This window comes from Orycteropus afer, unplaced genomic scaffold (assembly GCF_000298275.1).
Source record: "Orycteropus afer afer isolate SDZICR_OR568_19922 unplaced genomic scaffold, OryAfe1.0 scaffold00167, whole genome shotgun sequence".
In the NCBI taxonomy this organism is placed as follows: domain Eukaryota; kingdom Metazoa; phylum Chordata; class Mammalia; order Tubulidentata; family Orycteropodidae; genus Orycteropus; species Orycteropus afer.
The window spans coordinates 5,507,996-5,532,195 of NW_006921754.1; the positions used below are offsets into that span (position 1 = coordinate 5,507,996).

The following is a 24,200-nucleotide window of genomic DNA, read 5'->3' on the forward strand; positions in this document are numbered from 1 at the left end:
TATATATATATATGTATATATGCAAATATTAAACAAATGTATATGCTTTTTTAATTATAAACATGTTTATATATACATACATATAAAAGGAGCTCTGGTGGCATAGTGGGTAAGGCATTTGGCTGCTAACCACAAGGTCAACAATTCAAATCCACTGGCTGCTCTATGGAAGGAAGATGGGACAGTCTATTCCTTAAAGATTTACAGCTTTAGAAACCCAATGGAATCGATTCATTGGCAGTGGGTTTTGACATATGTGTGTATGTATGTGTGTGTGTATGTGTATCCAGAAAGTTTATAACACCATTTTGAGTCATGTTCTTATGGTCCACATATGCAACATAAAGAAAGTTCTAATACTTCAAATTAGACCCTTAATGTATGTTTCAAGATATAAATTCTTTGTGCAAAACTACATCCTGTATGGTAAAATAACATTGCAAAATCATGGGATATAAGATACTTAGATTACTACATGAAGTAGATACCAAGATGCAATATATTTCCAATGTGAAAATTTTTTCTTTCTCTGCTGATACCACACTGACATCTGGACAGAAAAGTGGCACATCATAGATCATAGCTGAACCCTTCCAGAGACCTAGGTGCTCTGATAGGGCCCTTACCTATGTATCTCTGCCTAATATGTCAACAAGGACTGATGAATCTCTATCTTTTTTCAAGAACCCACTCTTCCAAAAGCCTTTGAGAGGTACAGAGAAACTTAAAAAAAAAAAAACAACCAAACTCACTGCTGTTGAGTTTGTCCCAACTCATAGCCACTCCTCCTTGGGCTTCTGAGGCAGTATCTCTACTGAAGTAGACTGCCCAATCTTCCTTCTGAGGAGTGGCTGGTGGGTTTGAACCACCAGCCTTCTGGTTAGAAGTCAAATGCCTTAGGCACTACGCCACCAGAGCTATGTACATATATATATGTGTATATATATATATTGCTGTTGTTGTTATGTGCCACGGAGTCAGAGCTGACTCATAGTGACCCCTCCTTGGGTTTCCGAGACAGTATCACTACGGAAGTAGATTGCCTAACCTTCCTTCCAAGGAGTGGCTGGTGGATTTGAACTGCCAGCCTTCTGGTTAGCTGTCAAGCGCCTTAGGCACTACGCTACCAGAGCTCCCATATGTCATATGTGTGTGTGTGTATTTAGAATTACGCCATATACATACATATACATATATATATATATATATATATATATATATATATATATCATTATAAATTATATCATTGTAAATAGTCTTGCATTAAAAATAAAGCTTTGTGTTAATATTAATTTAGGATTTTATAATGGTTTCTATTTTCTTGACAATTTCCTAACATAATATTTTACAGCATTCTCATGATCCTCCATTGTTTCCCAAAATCTCCAACCACCCTATGTCACTATTCTTTCTTCCTTACATGCTTTGCAAATGAACAATTGGAAGATTTAGAAGACAGAGTTTTCTCCTGCAAAAGATTATGCATATTATTAATTTTATATTATTAACTACTTATACAGCACCTGAAAATTGTAACTCTATTATTAGTGTCATATTCCTTGTGCATGCTGTGTAGCACAGTTCTTGAAGAGACAGCATGAAAAAGGTATTATTTTATTGAATGTTAAAGAAAAAAGAAAAAAAAATAACAGTTGCCTATAGATAAATGTCCATAAACTTGTAAAGATTCATTTTTGAAAAAAAAGAGGAGGGCTGAAAGGAAACTTTTACCTTTATTATTTCATTTTTAAAGTTTACTATCCTTCAACTTTTGAGACTGTTGTCACTGGCTTTCTTATACCCCAAAGCAGTTTTAGAAACTACAAAATTGTGTTCATTTGCATCAAAATGAACTAGGTTTAAGAATTCTAGAGCCAGCCCTAAACTGGAAAAAAAAAAAAAAAAAAAACAACCCACCAGTCCCATCTAATTGATTCCAACTCATAGTGACCAGCAAGGTGGTAAAGCTTTAAGGAAGTATATTTTCGCATCTTCCTTTCATGGAGCTGCTGGTGGATTTGCACAGCCAAGTTTCTAGTTAGCAGTCAAACACCTCAAGCATTGCACCACCAGACCTCCTTAGAGTTAGCACTGGAGGGGTATTTATTCATGGGCTAATACTATTATTCCTCAAGTCTAGGGAAAAGCAAGACATGGGTAGAATAAGTGCTATTGAGGAATTATTGGGAGTTAATCCATCCATACATCAGGTCCCAGGATGGGTTAGATTCCAATCTATGTTTAGACACAGTGGATGGTATGGGTCAGGACCAGTTTTGGTACCTTACTAAAATAACAAACTCAATAGCATTGAGTCAATTGTGACTCAGCAACCCCTACTGGGTTTCCAAAGCTGTAAATCTTTACCAAAGCAGGCTGCCCAACATTCTTCCATAGAGCAGCTGATGGGTTCAAACCACTGACCTTTTGGTAAGCAGCCAAGGATTTTATTGCTGCAACAGAAAACTTCTAGGCAATGCTATCTAACTACTGCTCAATTTTTTGGTACCCTATTCCTGATCCAACAGAATGTGGAAATTATCAAATAATATTATTAACATCACATGCAAGTAAAATCTTGCTGAAGATAATTCAAAAATGATTGTAGCAGTATATTGATCAGGAACTTCCAGAAATGCAAGCTGGATTCAGAAGAGAATGTGAAGCAAGGGATATCACTGCTGCTGTCAGATTGATCTTGGCTGAAAGCAAATACCAGAATACCAAAAAGATGCTTACGTGTATTTTATTGACTACACAAAAGCATTCAACTATGTGGATCATAAGAAATTATGGATAACACTGAGAAGAATGGAAATTCCAGAACACTTAATTGTGTTCATGAGGAACATGTACATAGACCAGGAAGCTGCCATTCAAACAGAACAAGGGGATAGTGAATGGTTTAAAATCAGGAAGCGAATGTGTCAGGGTTGCCTTTCACCATACTTATTCAGTCTGTATGCTAAGCAAATAATCCAAGAAGATGGACTATATGAAGAACATGGCATCAGGATCAGAGGAGGACTCATTAACAACCTGTAATTAATGCAGCTGACACAACTACAGCTTCACTTGCTGAAAGTAAAGATGACTTGGAGCACTTACTGATGAAGGTCAAAGACTACAGTCTTCAGTATGAATTACACTTCAACATAAAGAAAACAAAAAACCAAAAAATGGACCAATAAACAGCATCAAAATAAATGGAAATAAGATTGAAGATGTCAAAGATTTCGTATTACTTAGTTCCACAATCAACACCTATGGAAGAAGCAGTGGACAAAAAATCAGATGTATTGCACTGGGCAAATCTGCTACAGAAAACCTCTTCAAAGTGCTGAAGAGCAAAGATGTCTCTTTGAAGACTAAGGCGCAGCCAACACAAGTATTTTCAAATGCCTCGTATTCATGTGAAAGCTGGACAATGAATAAGGAAGACCAAAGAAGAGCTGATAATTTTGAGATGTGGTGCTGGCGAAGAATACTTAACGTACCATGGACTGCCAGAAAAACTAACAAATCAGCCCTGCAAGAAGCACAGCTAGAGTGCTCCTTGGAAGCGAGAATGGCCAGACTTTGTGTTACCTACTTTGGTCATATTGTCAGAAGGGATTGTTCCCTGGAGGATCTCATGCTTGGTAAAGTGGAGGGTCAGCGAAAAAGGGGAAGGCCCTTAACGAGATGGACTGACACAGTGGCTGCAACAATGGGCTCAGGTACAGCAAGGATCGTGAGGCTGGTGCAGGACCGGGCGGTGTTTCGTTCTGTTGAACACAGGGTTTCCAAGGTTGTAAATCTTTATGGAAGTAGACACCCACATCTCTGTCCCATGGAACACCTTGTGGTTTCATACCCCAAGGCAACATTTTGATTAGCAGGTGACAGTTTAACCACTAGCACCAACAGGGCTCCTCTGGCCAATTTCCTTTGGCAAATTCCTCTTCTTCAAATCTGTTCAACTATCATCTTCTCCAAGAGACTTATCCTAACTAAAAACTACACTCACTGTTGTCGAGTCTAACCCAACTCATAGCGACCCCTCCTTGGGTTTACAAGGTGGTATCACTACCGAAGTAGGTTGCCCAACCTTCCTTCCAAGGAATGGCTGGTGGGTTTGAACCGCCAGCCTTCTGGTTAGCAGTCAAATGCCATAGGCACTATTCTACCAGAACTCCCTATCCTAACTAGTCTGCCTAAAATTGCAACCATTGCTGCATCTTGCTTTTTTTTTTCTTTTTTTTTGTCATGTTTCAACTTTAGTCATTCCATATCATTTCTTTATTCTGGCCATTGTTTACTGTTTGCTTCCCCAGACTGGAACATATACTCCACAGGGTTAAGAGACTTTGTTTTGTGCCCAGCAATATATCCCAGTGTGTCTACAATGATGCCTGGCACATGGTACAAAAAAAAAAAATAATAATCACTGCTGCCATGGAGTCTATTCCAATTTATTGTGACTTTATTAAGAGCATGGTAGAACAGCCTCATAGGCTTCCAAGTCTGTAAATCTTTACAGAAGTAAACTACCACATACTACTCCCACAGAATGGCAGGTGGGTTTGTATCATCAACTATTTGGTTAGCAGCAGAATGGTTTAACCACTGAGGCAGCAGAGCACCTTTGGCAAATAATAAAGTAAATGAATGAAAGACAATCACCAGAACAATGTCCTTGAGTGAATATTACAGGATCCAATCCAGAGAAAAAGTGGAATTCCATGTAAAATTTCATTGGGAAAAAAATCTTTTTACTGTTAAGACCATTATCAATCATATCAAAACCAAAAATAAATAAATAAATAAAACAAAACTCCACAGCTGTTGAGTCGGATCTGACTCATAGCGACTCCCCCCCTTGGGTTTCCAAGGCAGTATCTCTATGGAAGTAGATTGCCCAATCTTCCTTATGAGGAGCAGTTGGTGTGTTTGAACCACCAGCCTTCTGGTTAGCAGTCAAATGCCTTAGGCACTGTGCCACCAGAGCTCCAACACACCAAGTGCCTCTGATTTTAGACTCTCATAACCTAAAGAGACACAGGAGGGGAGGAGAGTGCGTTAGGTTAGGGTTGGGGATGGTAATCGGGGTGAAACCAAATGTACGTGAACTGTTGAATGTAAAACAAACTCTGCTCTATATATCTGCACCCAAAGCACAATTTTAAAAAAGTTGAATAAAATAATAATAAAAGAGACATGTTTTATGTGAAATATAAATAACTATGATATGATTAATCAGGTATTATATATTTTATATAAAACATGTCTCTTTTATTATTCTTTATTCAACTTTTTTTTTTCTTTTTTTTGCTCTGAGTACAGATTCATGGAGCAGAATTTGCCTTATATTCTACAGTTCATTTACATGTGGTTTTACTCCCTGATTACCATCCCCAACCTTAACCTTAACCTTGGGTTAAGGTTATATGAGAGTCTAAAATCAGAGGCACTTGGTGTGTGTAAATAGAGCAATCTGAAAGCATAGTCTTAGCTCCATTTTAAAGTCTTGACATGAATCTAGTATCCATGTTAAATTTTAAAGCTGTCTTTTCTAACAGAAGTTCCTCTGACCTTGATGTTGACCTAACTTTGAAGCTGACCATATATACCCTAAAGGAGACACTCTTCTCTGAGATCTGGCAAGCACAGGATATCACAATCTATTCCCGAAAGGTCTTTCCTCTATGGTCAAACAGATCCAAGATGTGATAGCTTATGCACAAAGGGTATCAGCGCACATTACTGATAAATCTTTACAATGGTCCTCAAGATCAGGCATGATCAGGAAAGCAACTTTTCTGGTAACAAGTTACCAGAAAAGCCGTTCTGCCATTGTCCTGTGACGTTCCCATAATAAACTGCAGAACACATATGATTAGCATGTATGCTAATCACATCATCCCACATATATGTTATCTACCTATCTTTAAGTCCCATTCTTAGTTTTCCTGCCTTAAACTCGCCTGCTTGTCTTTCAACTGATTACGATTCTGTAACTTTTAGTTTCTGCTCCAATTGTACAAAAGTGTTTTCTTCCTCATTATCAAGCACAGTGGCCATCTTTACTCTGTGAAGTTGGACATCTTCCCAGTCTAGACTGCCTCTATTCCTCAATAAATGTCTTTTGCTTTTACTTTAAGCAGACTGTGATGTTGCTGTATGGCAAGGTTGTACTTTTACTTACTCAATAGCTGTTAAAATTGAATTATATCTACACATATCATGTTATCCTTAATAAAGGCCTGCCCTCAAGGATAACGACTTTACCAGAGGCTAACCAACATGGGTTTTTACCAGAGCTTGAACAACGCGGGGGAAGGGAAAGATCTCCCTCAAGCCCCCTCTAACTTTCAGTGGGGGAGAAAGGAAATCCACAACCCAGACCTCTCTCTCCTTCCTGTGTCAGAAGGAAAGAGGCAGAAGCTGAGGAGAACTTGTGAAGTTAAGAGTCCAGGAATATAGGCCAACTAACAGACTGAGATCTAATTATGGATTATAGAATGTTTCCTCTACCCCCACCCCACCTTGCTACCAGGCCAATAAGGCTCCTTTATAATAATGGGGGATTTCAACAGAAAGAACTGAAAGACTTAAGTCTTATTCAAGAATTCTCTAGGGAAACACAAAGACAATGGGAGAGACAAAAACAAGGATACTAAAGGAAATTATAGCTGCTTAGTTACTACAAACAGTAAACACAATCTACCTCCTCTCAGTTAAACATAAAATTTAACAATAAAGACCTATTTACCTTAGTTCTTGTACTTGATACATCATATTTGTCTTAAAACAATATATAAAAGGAATGCTAAAAAGCAACAACAATCTGAAGAGACAAAGTAAGCACCAGAATCAGAGACAGACAGGGCAGAGATTTTGAAATTATCAGACCAGGAATTTAAAATAACTACCTAGTGGGATAGTGCCTAAGGCATTTGACTGCTAACCAGAAGGTTGGAGGTTCAAACCCACCAGCCACTCCTTAGAAGGAAGATTGGGCAATCTACTTCCATAGAGATTCCACCTCAGAAACCCAAGGATGGGTAGCTATGAGTCAGATCAACTCAACGGCAGTGAGTTGTTTTATGTGTGTGTGTGTGTGTGTGTGTGCGCGCGCGTGCACATGTGCACACGTGTGTGTGTGTTGAAGATAAAATGGAGAAAGTGAACAACATATGACACTAGATGGATAATCTAAGCAGAGAAATGAGAACTCTAAGAAAGAATCAACAGAAAATTCTAGAAATCAAAAACTGTAACATAAATGCAGAATGTCTTCGGTGGACTTATCAATAGACTAGATATGACTAAGAAAAGAATCAGTGAGAATCAGATTATCTTGAAGTCAAGAGAAACTTTCCAAATGGAGAGCAAGGAGAAAAATGGGAAAAAAAAATCCAAGAATTGTGGGGCAATTACAAAAGGTGTAACATGCACATAAATGGGAGAAGAAAACAGAAAGGAACAGAAGAAATATTTGAAGCAATAGTGGCTAAGAATTTAAATTTCAAATTAATGGCAGATACCAACCCACAGATGCAGCAATCTCAGAGAAAACCAACCCAGATAAATAACAAATCTGTACATAGACATATATTTATACTGCAGAAAAGTGAAATCAAAGAAAAAGTCTTGAAAGAAGTTAGAGGAAAACAACACCATATCCGCAGAAGAACAAGAATAAGAATTATATTAGACTTTTCCTTCAAAACCATACAAGCAAGAAAGTGGAGGGAAATATTCAGTGTGTTGAAAGAAAAGAGTCATCAACTTAGAATTCTCTATCCAGCTAAACTATCCTTTGGAAGTGAAGGAGAAGAAAATCTAAATCTAAAATATTTGAGATTAAGAAATACCAAATTAAAATTAGAAATTTGGGCAGATTACTTTGATAGCATGAGAAAGATAAGAAATCAACAACTTTTGGTTTGGTTTTGCTTGTAAAACAATAAGTTACATGCTTTATAAACATATTTTTTAATAAAAACATGAGACAAAAAAGAAAAAGATTACAATGTCTTATAAATACAGCAGCTTTAATTTACCACTGCTTTCATTTTGGTGTATACAGTTCCAATATTATATATGTGTATGTGTGTGACAAATTCTTTAAACAAGCATTTGTTACTTTTACAACTGGAAAAAAAAAAAAAAGTAACATGCTTTCCAAAAAAAAGGCTATAGCCTGTAGGCTGAAATATAAAAAAAATAATTTAATTCACAAATTGACCTTACTTCAAGATGAGAGTGAGATAAGAAGGCATCAACTCAGAACACTTCTTTGAGTTATTTGTTATAATTTTCCAGTTTCAAACTATAGTAAAATAAAAACAATGTATACTTCTACACTCATGCTTTAAACTTCTCAATTCTCTTTCTTTGTGAGCGTGAATTGTTCCTGCCGAGTAGGTTTTCTAGTTTTCCAATGGGAACTCTAGTGAAGAACAATTTCTATCTCATTTTCTCTAAAAAGGTAGCACTACTTTCCTCTTTTTGCTGCTGAGTCATTTCATTAAACTTTATATTTCTGCTTATTCTTTCAGGGAAATTCCCTTCACAGATAGCGCTGATGTTAATCATAATATGGTGGTGGGGGGGGGGTTTGTTTGTTTGTTTCGTATTGCAACAATTCTCTTAGCTATGTTTGAATTTTGAGGGAATCTAATAAAACATATCTTTAAAGATAAAACAACTAATTCCATTTCAGCTTGGTTAATACTGGGCAGTTTATTGAATTCTGGAATACCCTTTGTTTCAACTCAGCATGTGAGGACCTTGCAATTGGACCTACAGTTGCACAGAATTGGAAACCTGCCAAGAGAGTCTTACTCACATCTCGAAGGCAAGATGAACATTTCTACATACTATTTAGTAAACAAGTTTTGTAAATATTAGCCCTGCAGTTACTCTGACTTCTAGTTCCTATGTCAAAAAACATAATAATAATTTATATAATTTTTGGAAACTTTCACTCTCTAAATGTGATTTCTTTGTCATTTACTTACCAAGACTGTGTTTATTTTTTAACAGTGCTTTCATAAATTTCATCTTCATTTTTCAATTATTCAGTGAAGTCTTTTGTTTAAATTTTATATAACATTATACTCTTTATTACATGTCTATTAATAGACTCACTAAAAATTGCTTATGCCAAACTTAAATTATCCTCTGTTTCACAGCATCTATTTGGTCTCAAGATTCTTTATGGATATTCTGTGAAGTAAATTTTCCCCCCATTTATTTAGTTTAATCTTAACATGAGAAGCTATACTACGATGTTCCATTTTGTTAGACAATTCTCCACTGGCTCTTCTGTTCATATTTCTAAACAGAAAATGTGCCTTTTGATTGGTCTCAGCTTTCACAGCAGGAATAACCCACCATGACCCTCAATGAGAAACTGAGTCATTATAAATTAATATATTTGCCTTTGGTGTGGATTTATTTGCAACAGTACTCTGCCTTTTACATTTTCATCTAGTTCACAAAAAGTAAGAAAAGTAAACAATTATTAACACCATTTATTGTACTAGATGACACACTTCAGGCTTTCTCCTTTAATGATAATTGTTAGTAGTATAAAAATAAACAATGTTTCTATGAATACCTACTTCTATCTCTATATTCATATCCATCTATCTATATATCAAGATCCCTGGTGATAAGTAACTAACCTAAAAGTTTATGGTTTGAAACCAAGAGAAAGATTTGATTATTTGCTTCTGTAAAGATAACAGCAAAAAAAAAAAAAACCTATGGAGTCATTCATTCTTCTCTGTAACACATAGGTTACCATGAGTCAGAATGCAATGGGAACAATTTTTTTTTTTAATCTACCTATAAAGTGAAAGAAAACTATACTATCTTCTGCTGTCTGTTTTATATTTATAATAGTAATAAGATTGTACTATAAAAAAAGGAAAATGAAATAGAAACTGATTATAGTATCCACAGGTTCTAAATATCATGTTTAAGTCACAGTTAATATATTTTGTGGACACATTAGGAAAAGAATTACTCAAAAAAGTTGAACCTGTTATATGCAGTACATCTGCCTATGATGAGCGAGTAAGATATTATTACTTAACTAAAGGAACTTTGTACTGTACAACATATATGTTGTTGTTGTTGTTGTTATATGCTGTCGAGTCAAACCCGACTCATAGCGACCCCTCCTTGGGTTTCCGAGGCAGTATCACTACGGAAGTAGGATTGCCCAACCTTCCTTCCGAGGAGTGGCTGGTGGGTTTGAACCGCCAGCCGTCTGGTTAGCAGGCGAGTGTCTTAGCCACTATGCTACCAGAGCTCCCATACAACATATATAAAATATAAAATTATAGTTGTTTTATTCATTCACTGCTTGTGACAGATAAGGTTGTAGGTCAATACAGCTGGGCCATTCTTATCTGGTTTGGGAGTTATGATGTAGTCATCCCCCCTCCATGATGAGATATGATGTATAATCACTTCCATGATGAGATCTGCTATAAGCAGCTATTTGGTTGAGAGGGAGTTTCCCTGGGGATGCACCTGCATAGAATATACATGGACAAAGTTCTCTGTTTTCCTTTGCTTGCTCTGGATCCTGCACCTGGATCATCAGCATCTGACCTCCAATTAGTGAGATGTGAGTCAGCAACCTGCTCTCTGACCTGTTGATCTTGGGTTCATCAGCCCCTGCAGCTACATGAGTTAGGAAAAGCCTCCAGACTGACATCTGACCATGGACATCTGACCTCTACAAACATTCAGCCATTTCCTTAAGACCTGTGTGTGTGTGTGTGTGTGTATACCTATGTGTATATATATATGTATATGTGTGTGTACATATATATGCATATGTACATATAAATAAGAGCTCTGTATGCACTGCCTATGGCATTTGACTGCTAACCAGAAGAATGACGGTTCAAACCTACCAGGCTCTCTGCAGAAGGAAGATGGGACAACCTGCTTCTATAAAGATACACCACCTTGGAAACGCAATGGGCATTGCTATGAATCAGAATCAACTTGATGGCAGTGGATATGTATGCATGTATATATATATGCATACAAATATATGTTGTTGTTGTTATGTGCCATTGAGTCAGACCCGACTGATAGCGACCCTTCCTTGGGTTTCTGAGGCAGTATCACTATGGAAGTAGACTGCCCATCCTTCCTTCCGAGGAGTGGCTGGTGGGTTTGAACCACCAGCCTTCTGGTTAGCAGTCAAGTACCTTAGGCACTATGCTACCAGAGCTTCTGTACAAATATATATACACACATATATATGTATGTATGTGTATGTGTGTGTATATATATGTGTCTCTGTGTGTGTATATACACATACATGTTGTTGTTGTTATGTGCCATCGAGTTGGACTTGACTCACAGAAACCCCTCCTTGGGTTGCCAAGGCAGTATCACTACAGAAGTAGATTGCCCAACCTTCTTTCCAAAAGAGTGGCTGGTGAGTTTGAACCACTAGCCTTCTGGTTAGCAGTCAAGTGTCTTAGGCAGTATGCTACCAGAGCTCCCATACATATACATAATTATACACATATATATGTATATGTATATGTGTGTGTATATATACACACAGACACACACATATATATATGAGCTTCACTGGTTTCAGGCCAGGCAGAAATCTGGATTAGGATTAATTTAATTTAAATAAAGTATATTCCTTGCCAACCATGTCTTTCCTCAAAATTTACAAAAAGAGTAAAAAAGGAGAAAAAAGACAAATATTTCAATGAGTCAAGAGACATCTACAGTCTTTAATCTAAATGAAGTCAGAGATCAGACTACAGAATGGGAAATGAGTTGGCAAAGTAGGAAAAGTAAAGCCTCTGGTGGCATAGTGCCTAAGGCATTTGACTGCTAACCAGAAAGCTGGTGGTTCAAATCCATCAGCCACTCCTTGGAAGGAAGACTGGACAATCTACTTCTATAGTGATACCATCTCGGAAACCCAAGGAGGGGTTGCTATGAGTCAGATCCAACTAGATGGCAGTGATTTTTTTTTTTTTTTTTTTTTTAGTTTTATGTGCCCAAAAAGGCAGGGTCCAATGAAAAAGAAGCTATTTTTGTCTCACAGGACATCCAAAGGGCTTAGGAATTGAAGACATAAACAAGGTGATTTTTTGTTTCTGAAAAATGGTTAAACCTAGATCTTTAACTCTAATCTAGTGAAGATAGGAATCTGCCTTTCCATCTCTCTCTCTGCAGGAAAAAATACAAAACAATCTCAAAATCTGGGAAACTATGCATAAGTGAGTAAGAAAAACCAAAAAACCAAACGCACTACCATCAAGTCTTATCTGACTCACAGCAACCCCTCCTTGGGTTTCTGAGGCAGTATCACTACGGAATTAGATTGCCCAACCTTTCTTCCCAGGAGTTGCTGGTGGGTTTGAACTACCAGCCTTCTGATTAGCAGTCAAATGCCTTAGGCCCCACGCCACCAAATCCAAATCTATGGGGTGAAGGATAAGACCCCCTGCTCTTTCCACATTCATTACCTCCAGGAGAAATGGAAAGATTCTCCTCAGGTGGACCATCCTTCCAGTACCAAAAAAGCTCTAGAGGAAAGATTCACAGAACCTGATTTAGGAGGATGCTCAGATGAAAAACCTAGAACAGTGAATCTTAAAATTCATAAACAAAAAATCTTATATATAAATAATATCTCACTTACAAATTTAAAAAATGCCTCACATGAAAATATAAACAAATGTCAAATAAACACCAGGCATTTAAAGAAAGCATTTAAGAAGAATGACAGACCAAAACTTAAAAACAAATAAAAATAGAGTCCAAAAGAGGCAGATAAAATGCAAAAGACAGTACAACACTTCAAAGAATTTGAAAAATATTATCAGAAAGATATGATGTTACATGCCTAAAACAAGGAAAGAGAACATTTTTTAAAAAATGATATAAGAAATGAATCTTAGAATTTAAAAATATAATAGTGGAAATTTAAAAAGTTATTGAAATAGAAATGTAGTTGAGAAATTTTCCCTGAAGACAAAGATGAAAGACAAAGAGACATAAAATAGAGAAGAGTCCTAGAAGAACAGCATGGGAGCTTCAAGAAGAGGTTGTAAATTACATAGAGAAAGAGGGGAAAAAATAATTGAGAAGAAATTATCAAAAGAATTATCCTGGAAATGTTGAAACTAAATTTCCAGATTGAAAACTACCTTCAAAATGAAAGTGTAGACCAACTACAAAGCAATTACTGTGATGATGCAAAATAGCCTGGGTACTACCTCCAGGGCAGCTCTGTAAGGTAGAGGGTAAGGGAGCACTGAATTCTATAAATAGCCAAATCATCAGCCTTGTGTGAGTGCAGAATATTTTTCAAGCATGCAGTTTCTTTAATTAATTAATTTTCCATGCAGATCTCTCAGGAAGCAAGTGAGGGATCCAAAACAAAACCAAACTCTCTGCCTTTGAGTCAGATCCAACTCATAGATTTTTTAGGTTTCTGAGACAGTATCTCTAAGGAAGTAGATTGCCCAGTGTTCCTTCTGAGGAGTGGCTGGGGGGGTTTGAACAGTCAGCCTTCTGGTTAGTGGTCTAAATGCCTTCGGCATTATGCCACCAGAGCTCCTACATGAGGGGTAGACTCTATCAAACCTGGAAGAAAATCAAGAAATAGGAAATTATTAATTCCAGAAACAGTTACTCAACACTGAAGCAAGTCAACAGGGAATCACCAACATTTAAGTGGATGTTCCAGGTCAGCACCTACACAGTAGATCTAGAGACCAAACAATTCAGACTAGAACACAAGAATGGAGGGTTCTAGGACAAAAAAAAAAAAAAAAAGTCTTCAGAGAGTGAGGAGATGAATAATAGAAGAAATAATATTCCTCACAATTTGGATCCTATGGAAAAGTGTATTGAGTGACTTTTTTTTTTTTACAGAGCTGTTGAGAGCATTTTAAGAATTAGGAAAGGGTTGAAGAAAACCAAGTAAGGAAGAAAAAGCCAATAGCTGTGCAGAGATGGAATCATTGTAGTAAAATACCACTTAGTTCAGTTGTGGAAGACATCAAAATAATGAAAGCACTAATTTTTAGCCATAATCTACCATATACTGAGGATATGAGGAAGAAAAAGTAGGAATATAAAAGAATAAAATCTTCATCACCATATCTAGAAGCCAGTAGGTACTGTCTAAAGTTGAAGATTTAAACAATAACAATATTCCTATATTATTTGGAAAAAATGAATGTAAATGCCAGAAAGCTGGGGAAAAATAGTTAAAGGAATTACTTCTGTCTGAGTAGCAGGAGGTTGGGGGAATTTGGGAACTGGCAAGGGCACAAAGTTTGATGATAATTTTTGTTGATAAGTCTTCTATCACTATTTTACTTAGATAACAACTGAAATTATTTCTTTTTAATACATTAAAGAGGAAGGCTCAGAACATAAAAAGACTAATACATATTTTCTGCTATTCATTTATCACCTATTATATAATATGCATACATTACCTTTCTTACATTACTTTTTTTACTTTTTTGATTTCACATCTCTACTTATAAGATAAGGAGCTCTGGCGGCATAGTGCCTAAGGCATTTGACTGCTAACCAGAATGCTGGTGGTTCACACCCACCAGCCACTGCTCAGAAGGAAGGCTAGGCAATCTACTTCCATAGTAATATTGCCTTGGAAACCCAAGAAGGTGTCACTATAAGTTGGATATTTCATATATTGAGTAAAAATTGTACTCTAAAATTTTGGGAGGCCATACATTGAAGTTTTCTCCCAAAAGGATTAAGAATTTTTCAATTCTTTTGAAATTTTACATAGAGAGGAAGTAATTGTCAATCTATATCTCAAGACATATTGTTATTAGGTGCTGTTGAGTTTTGACTCACAGTGAACCTGTATAATAAACTTCATGGAGTTTCTATGCTGTAATTTTGTGGGAGCAGATACCCATGTCTTTGCCCTGCAGAGCCAATGGGTGAGTTTGAATGGCCAAACTTTTGGTTACCAGCCAAGCTGTGACACCAGAACTCCTTATACCAAAACACAACAACATTTCAAAGTTTTAAAGGGAAAGACTGCTGGCATTTAGAAGTAACTTTAAATAGCCTGATGGCAGAGTTTGGTTTTCTGTTTTGGCAGCTAGATGTAGTTATTCCCCCAGGATGAGATTGGATGTCGTGTAATCTGTGGGGATCCTGCTGTGAGAGTTGCCTTTGGGTATGTGACCTCCTTCTAGTATATATGACAATACTTTGGTAAAGGTCTCTATTAGCATTTTGGCACATCTGGATCCTGCATTTGGCTAAGTCCTCATCTCCAGTGGCCTGCTAGGATGCCTGATGATGTTTGGAATCTTCCTGGACTTGACCCAGTGACCTGCTGTGTTGCCTACTGATTTTGGGATTGTGCCTTTTTAATTGCTGACCTTGGGTTTATCAGTCTCAGCAGCCAGCAGCTGTCTGAGTTAGCAGAAGCCTCTAGCTCCAGTGGGCCGGCAACCAGAGTCAGAGCTGAAGCCCAGGATCAAGGAGCCTTCCCCCAGCCTCTAAAGCCAGCCCTCTGGACTTGGTCTTCTCGCTTCCCACATTGTAAGAGAATAAATTCCTGTTTGTTAAGCCATCCACTTGTGATATTTCTGTTATAGCAGCACTAGAAGACCAAGATAGAAATGTGTTCTATGCTACAGTGATATGTGTTGTCTTCCTGTGAAAGGCACAAACAGATCTTGATGTGGTGACCAGCCTTAGACTTTTTTTTTTACATCTATTTTCCAAAGAGATAAAAAAAAAAAAAAAAATCATGAAATACATGGTGAGGGTTAGAAGGGTTTTAGACTTCTGGTGGTGATTTTTGACCAAGAATTTCAAGGAACAATTATTTCATTTAAGCACTTTCTGCTACTTTTCTTTTTTAAGGAGCCTAAATTTTCATATTAATACCATATTAGAGACCAGTACGAGGAGTATAATATCTTATATTCTCTCATCTCTATTTGTTTGCTACGTCCTCTTAAAAAAAATGAGTATTTCATAGCTACTAGTAGTTCTCAGTCTTTTTCATCTTGACCTTTCCCCCAAGGTTTCCTTCAAACCTCCTTTCCCTGACTCAGATCTATTCTTTTTCTTGTCACTTTAGAAAGAAAGGACTGCAGGCTAGAAGGGTTTAGATTGTGCCTGACACTAAAGGCTGATGGAAATAACTTAGCAATGTTCCCTTGACTTCAAGGTAAGTTCAAATCTATGATTTAAGAAAGACTAATATAAAATAAAACTACAGTTAATTCAAAAATAGTCTGATTTATATTTAGAAGAAAACTCCCTGCAACAACAAAAATAAAATATTGGGCATATTGTGGAAGGGACCCACCCTCTGTTCCAGAAAATATTCACCAGCCTACCTCAGAGATCATCTGAATAAAAATTAATGTTTAAAATAATCCCCAAGAAATTAACGATTCAGAATGATTAAAAGCAAATTTTAATTTTAAAAGAATTAAAGAATGGAAACTGGCCTAAAGCCAGTTTTGTGAAGGATTTTATTTCAACCAAAGGCTTTCTTCTAGGAGTTTGGTCAGAAGGAAAACACATATAATTTCACCTAAATAATTCCATTAACATCCCCTGTTCATCTATCATAGGAGGCCTGCAGGTGCAGTGGTTAACTACTCAGCTCCTAACTGAAAATTCAGTGATTTGAAGCCATCCGTGCTCTGCAAGAGAAAAATGAGGCAGTCTGCTTCTGTAAAATGACAGCCTTGGAAGCCCTATAGGGCAGTTTTACTCTGTCCTTAGGGTCACTATGAGTCAGAATTGACTCGAAGGCAATGGGTTTTGGGTTCGGGCCTCATCTGCCAGTGTTTATATCTAATAAACTATACCATCATCCACCCAGTTGCCATGCTAAAAGCCTAGCAGTTAGGTTGACTTCTTTCCCCTTCCAGTAGATCTCCAAATCCTGCTGATTGTTTTTGAAATACCCATTAAACACAATCACTTTTCTCTTGTCTCCACCAGAAGTCAAACCAGTTGCCATCAATTCTGACTCATGGCAACCCCATGCATGCCAGAATTAAAACTGTACTCCATAGGGCCTTCTATAACTGATTAAAAAATAATAATAATAATAGATCCATAGGCCTTTCTTTTGAGGTGACTCGGAGTGGATTTGAACCTCCAACTGTCTGTTAACAGTCTAATACATTAACTGTTTACATGCCCAGGGACTTCTCCACCCATACAACTATTGTATAAACCTCCACTGGCCTCCTATAGCCCCAATTGGCCTCACCATACACCACTCAGTGATCATTTAAAAAATCTGTCCTTTTCCCTGCCAGTTAAAAACTCTGTTTGCCATTAGGACAAATTTTTCCCTCTCAGTGTGTATTTTCACGCCTGCCATGATTGATTCTAATCCCTCCTGTGCTTATTTTGATATTTGACACAAGTTGCTCTCACCTGTCTTCTCCCACACCAGCTGCACCAAGTGCCAATCTCTCTTGCTTACCTCCTTTCCATAAGGTGCTCCGCTTCCCCCAACCTTGTCTCCTCCTTTTCCTGACTATCTCCTTCCTATTCATCCTTCAAGTCTTAGTATAAATGTCATTTCCACAGAGAAGCCTTTCTTAATCACTAATCTAAATTCTTTAAATATTTTCCCTACCTAGTCCATGTCCTTAAGTTGTGGGTTTGCCTTCATTTGTAACCATGAGGTAAGAGATGACAACAGTTTCAGAAAAGTAACACGTCTTAAATTTTGAAAATGTTATTAACTAGTCATAATATTTGAGGAAATTCAATTATCAATTTTGATTGCACATTTTGGGATAGCGAGCACACTAATGTGAAGTCTAAAATTTGCTGTGACCTCATTTTTTTTTACTATTAAAAAAAAATCACTTCTTGAACAGAATTATTTCATTTTACCTTGAGTTCAAGCAAACTGATTAATTTCTGGTTAAACATTTGTACGCAACAAGATTTAACATGCAGTTCTAAAACATATCCAAATTTTCTCACCAGTTTTTTTCATTACTGCATAAATGACTAACAATATTAATAAGAACAGAGATAAGTAGAATTTGAGATATACTAGGAGCTCTGGTAGAGTAGTGCCTAAGGCACTTGACTGCTAACCAGAAGGCTGGCGGTTCAAACCCACCAGCCACTCTTTGGAAGGAAGGTTGGGCAATCTACTTCCACAGTGATACTGCCTCAGCAACCCAAGGAGGGGTCACTATGAGTTGGGTCTGACTTGAGGGCAAACAACAACAACAGGAGGTGCCCTATAACCAAACATTTTTACATATTATTTTATGTTCTCAAAGTGTATTATATACAGACACTTCTTTATTTTTCTAAACACCACCAAGATGTAGATAGAAGGATATCACAATCCCCTTTCCATACCCTATGAACCAAGCTGTGGTAAAGGTTGTGTGTCAACTTGCCAGGGCTGTGGTTATGAATAGCTTGGCAGCTGGATGTAGTTATTCCCCATGATGAGATTGTAATCCCCTCCATGGTGGAATCTTCTGTGAGCACCTAATGAGTTGAAGGGGAGTTGCCTTTGGGGTGTGGCCTGCTTGTAGTATTTATGGTGAAGCTTTGAGAAAGGTGGAAGGAAGACTGGGCAATCAACTTCCGTAGAGTTACCATCTCAAAAACCCAAGGAGGGGTTGCTGTGAGTCAGAACCAACTCAACAGCATTGAGTTTGGTTTGGTTTTTGGTTTGAGAAATGTCTAGCTTTTTGGTACATTTGGATAACAAGTGACTTGCCACGCTGCCTGTCAGTCTTAGGATTGTGCCATTTTACTTATTGATCATGGATTCATCAGCCTCATAAGCCTGCAGCTACATGAGTTAGAAGAAGCCTCCACCTCTAGCGGGCCTCAAATAGGAGGCAGAGCTGAAGCCCAAGGAGGAGGGGCCTTCCCCTAACCCTTAGAATCAGCATTCTGAACTTGGGCTTCTAGTCTTCTAATAAGAGAATAAATTCATGTTTGTGTGTGTGTGTGTGATATTCTGTTATAGCAGCACTAGAGAAACAAGACCTAGGCATAACCCTGATACCAAAACGAGGCAAACACCCCACTGAAAAAAGAAAACTACAGACCAATATCCCTCACAAACATAGACACAAAAGTTCTAAACAAAATGCTAGCTAATAGACTACCACTGTTAACCACTTGGAGAGGGATCTGTGTAGGAGATCCTGGATAGAATGGGAGAACATTGTGGAACAAAACTCAAAATCATTAAAAAAAAAAAAAAAAAAAAAGACCAGTTTTGCTGGTGTGATAGAGCCCGGTGAAACCCCTGAGACTAGGCCTCTAGCTGTCCTTCAGGTCTAGAATTGAACTCACTCCTGTGGCTTCCAGACAAATCATAGACAAGTATGTGGGCTGGATATTTATATCAGGTAGACACACTCCTTGGAGAGATCAATCATGGAAGAACAGAAAGGCAGTGTATGCACAAGAAGACAGCTCAAGGGGCAGGAGTACATGGGAGGGAAGGACACAGGGAAGAGGAACTATGGAGAGGAAGTGGGAAGAGAGCTGTCACACTGTGGGAAATTGCAGTCAATGTCATGAGACAAATGTCTATGAACTGCTGTATGGAAAATGAACTTTCACCCAAATTACAATAATTTTTTTTTTTAAATGGTGACCAATAGACTCTAATAACATAATAATAATTACCAAGTGGGATTCATACCAGGTATGCAAGGATATTTCAACATTAGGAAAATAATCAACATAATCCAACACATAAATAAAACAAAGAAAAAAAAAACATGATCATAAAAGCCATTTGACAAAATACCACATCTATCTGATAAAGACTTTCAGTAAAATAGAAATAAAAAGGAAATTCCAGAACATAATTAAGGGCCTATGTACAAAACTGATGGCCAACATTATTCTCAATGGAAAGACATTGAAAAAATACCCTTTGTGGATTGGAACCAAACAAGGGTGCACTTCTGTTCAGTTTGCATTGGCAGTCCTAGCCAGAGCAATACAGAAAGAAAGGGAATAAGTAAAATATCTCTATTTGCCGACAATATGATCCATAAAAAGAAAATCCCAGAGACTCAGCAACAAAACTACTAGAACTAGTAGAAGGATTCAGCAAAGTGATAGGGTACAAGATCAACATACAAAAATCATTGGATTACTGTACACCAGAAGTACAAAAGATCTATGCAAAGAAAACTACTAAACACTGCTACAGGAAACCAAGAGACTTATAAAAATGGAATATACCATGCTCATAAATAGGAAGACTTAACATTGTGCAAATGTCAATACTATCCGAAGTAATCTGCAGATATAATGCTATGATACAGATTCCATCATCATTCCTTAAAGAGACTGAAAAATTAATCATAAAGTTTATATGGATAAGCAAAAGCACTATTAAAGAGCACTGGAACATACGAGGTAATCTTACTCTCCCTGATCTCAAAATAGTATAAGGCCATGTTAGTTAAAACAGCCTAGCAGCCTGGAATTGGTAAAATGAAAGACACCTAGATGAAGGGAATAGAATTGAGAATCTAGAAATAAATCCATCCACCTGATCTTTGACAAAGGGCAGAAATTGATTAAATGGGGAAGAGATAGTCTTTTTAACAAAAGGCAGTAGAAAAACTGGATATCCATTTGCCGATAAACGAAACAGGATCCATAACTCTCACCATATACAAAAACTAACTCATGCTGGACTGAAGACCAAAATTTAAAACTTAAAATACAAAAATTATCAAAGAAAAAATAGAGGCAAACTTGGGGGCCTTAATGTGTGGCATAAATGCACTATCAAATGTACTTAAAAGCTCACAAACAGCAGAAGATAAACTAAAAGACAGCTGTTGTTAGGTGTCATCAAGTCGTCTCTGACTCATAGCGACCTCATATACAGCAAAATGAAACACTGCCCAGTCCTGTGCCAGCTGCATGATCCTTGCTTTACCTGAGCCAATCATTCCAGCCACTGTGTCTATCCATCTCATTGAGGGATTTCCCCTTCTTTGTTGACCCTCCACCTTACCAAGTATGATATCCTTCTCCAGGGAATGGTCCTTTCTGACAACATGACCAAAGTAGGTGAGACAAAGTCTGGCCATTCTCGCTTCCAAGGAACATCCGGCTACACTTCCTCCAGGACAGATTTGTAGTCCTTTTAGCAGTCTATGGTACTCTTAGCATTCTTCAATACCACAACTCAAAAGTGTCAACTCTTCTTCAGGCTTCCTTATTCATTGTCCAGCTCTCACATGCATATGAGGTGATTGAAAATACCATGGCTTGGGTTAGGTGCACTTTAGTCTTCAAGAAGACATCTTTGCTCTTCATCATTTGAAAGAGGTCCTTTGCAGCAGATTTGCCCAATGCAATTCATGTCATCTGATGTCCTGACTGCTGCTTCCATCAGTGTTGACTGTAGAGCCAAGTAATATGAAATCCTTGACCACTTCAATCTTTTCACCATCCACCATGAAGCTGTTTATTGGACCAGTTGTGAGGATTTTTGTTTTCTTTATATTGAGGTGAATTCCATACTGCAGACTGTAGTCTTTAATCTTCATCAGTAAATACTTCAAGTCATCCTCACTTTCAGCAAGCAAAGTTGTGCCAACTGCATATCATAAGTTGTTAATGAGTCTTCCTCTAATCCTGATGCCACATTCATCTTCATATAGTCCAGCTTCTTGGATTATTTGCTCAGTATACAAGTTGAATAAGTATGGTGAAAGGATACAACCTTGATGCACTCCCCTATTCATTTTGAATAATGCAGTATTCCCTTGTTCTGTTTGAATGACAGCCTCCTGATCTATACACAGGTTCCTGATGAGTACCATCATGTGTTCTAGAATTCCCATTCTTCTCAATGTTGTCCATAATTTGTTATGATCCACAAAATTGAATGCTTTTGAATAGTCAATAAAACATAAGTAAACATCTTTCTGGTATTCTTTGCTTTCAGCTAAGAGCCATCTGACATCAGCAATGATATCCCTCATTCCACGTTCTCTTCTGATATCCAGCTTGAATTTCTGGAAGCTCTCTGTCAATATAGTGCTGCAAACATTTTTGAATTATCAGTAAGATTTTACTTGCGTGTAACATTAATGATATTGTTTGATAATTTCCACATTCTGTGGGATCACCTTTCTTTGGAATAGGAACAAATATGGATCTCTTCCAATCAGTTGACCAGGTAGCTGTCTTCCAAATCTCTTGGGATAACCAAATGAGTGCCTCCAGTGGGGCATCCATTTGTTGAAACATCTTAATGGGCATTCCGTCAATTCCTGGAGCCTTTTCTTCACCAATTCCTTCAGTGTTGTTTTGACTTCTTCCTTCAGTACTGTTGGTTCTTGATCATATGCCACCTCCTGAAATGGATGAACATTGACCAATTCTTTTTGGTACAATGACTCTGTGTATTCCTTCCATCTTCTTTTGATGCTTCCTGCATCATTCAATATTTTGCCCATAGAATCTTTCAATATTACAACTTGAGGCTTAAATTTTTTCCTCAGTTCTTTCAGCTTGAGAAATACTGAATGTGTTCTTCCCTTTTGGTTTTCTAACTCCAGGTCTTTGCACATTTCATTATAGTAATTGGCTGTCTTCTCTAGCTGCTTTTTAAATCTTCTGTTCAGCTCTTTTATATTGTTATTTCTTCCATTTGCTTTAGCTACTCTCTGCTCGAGGGCAAGTTTCACAGTCTAGAAGACTAGGACATCCTTAAACTTAAACATTTATGCATACCAAAAAGTTCACCAGAGTTAAAACATAACTTACAGACTGGTGGAAAAAAATTGACAATGAAATATCAGAGAAGCGACTAACCTCTAAAATTTATAGAAAAGAACACCTCAACAATGAAAAGACAGATGATCCAATTAAAAAATGGGCAAATAACATGAACAGACATTTCACCAAAGAAGACAGTCAGGAGGCCAACCAACACATGAAGAAATTAGAGAGGTGAAAAACAATGAGATATCATCTTAACCCAGCATTAATAGCAAAGTTTGAAAAAAAAAAAAAAGAACACAACAAATGCTTGCATGAGAGCAGAGAGGCTGGATCCTTTATTCACTGCTGGTAAGACTGTACAATGGTGCAATCACTTGGAAAACTGTATGGCACTTCCTTAAAAAGTTGGAAATAGAAATACCATAAAATCCAGCAATCCTACTACTAGGTATATATGCCTGAGAAATTAGAGCCATGACACAAACAGATATATGCACACTCTTGTTCATCAGAGCATTAGTCACAGCAGCAAAAAGATGGAAACAACCTAATTGCCCATCAACAGATGAATGAATAAACAAGCAATAGTACATACACACAACGGAATATTATGCAACATTAAAGAATAACAATGAATTTGTGAGACCCCTCATAACATGGATTAACGTAGAGGACATTATGTTGAGTGAAATTAGTCAGTCATAATAGGACAAATATGTATAAGATTACCACTGTAAAAAGTCAAGAAAAAGTATACACACAGGAAGAAACATTCTTTTAAGTTGATTAAGGATGGGGGGGGGGAAGGAGGGTAAATCACTAACTAGAGTATAGACATGTAGTAACACAGGTGAAGGGAAAGGTAATAAGGAAGTGGTCACCAAACAATGATTAAGGCAAAGGAAGACACTAGGTAGAGCAAAAGAGTTAAAAGCAACAAAGATAAATACTATTACATACACAAACCTGTAATAACAGTAATAGCAATCATCTAGGAGTGGATACATAGACACACAAGCTGAACAGTTATAGGTAGGCGATGAGACTACAACCACGAATATGCATATAGGTTTGAGAGAGGATGCTTCTACGTAACCAAAAATTACATGTGCTTCAAATAAATCCATGAATATAGTAGAGCACACAGGGATAAAGTCAAGAAAATTTCTCAACCATAACCAAACACTTGGAGGGACTGAATCACTGTGTCCGGGGGTTCAGGACCATAGTCTCAGAGAACATCAAAGCCAATTGGCATACAATGACAATATTCTACATCTTACTTGGGTGAGTAGCAACTAGGATCTTAAAAGCTAGTGAATATGCTTGGTCACAGCCAGCTACTCAGAGGAACTGAGTAATTGAACCTGTGGGCTTGGGACCATAGTCGCAGAGGACATCAAGCTCAATTGGCATAA

General features: G+C 37.4%; 1 protein-coding gene across 1 annotated transcript in view; it reads right to left on the reverse strand.

Annotated features, from left to right (window-relative positions):
- Nucleotides 1-24,200, reverse strand: part of THEMIS (thymocyte selection associated) — a 245,636-nt gene that overhangs the window by 119,501 nt on the left and 101,935 nt on the right. The window lies entirely within an intron of this gene.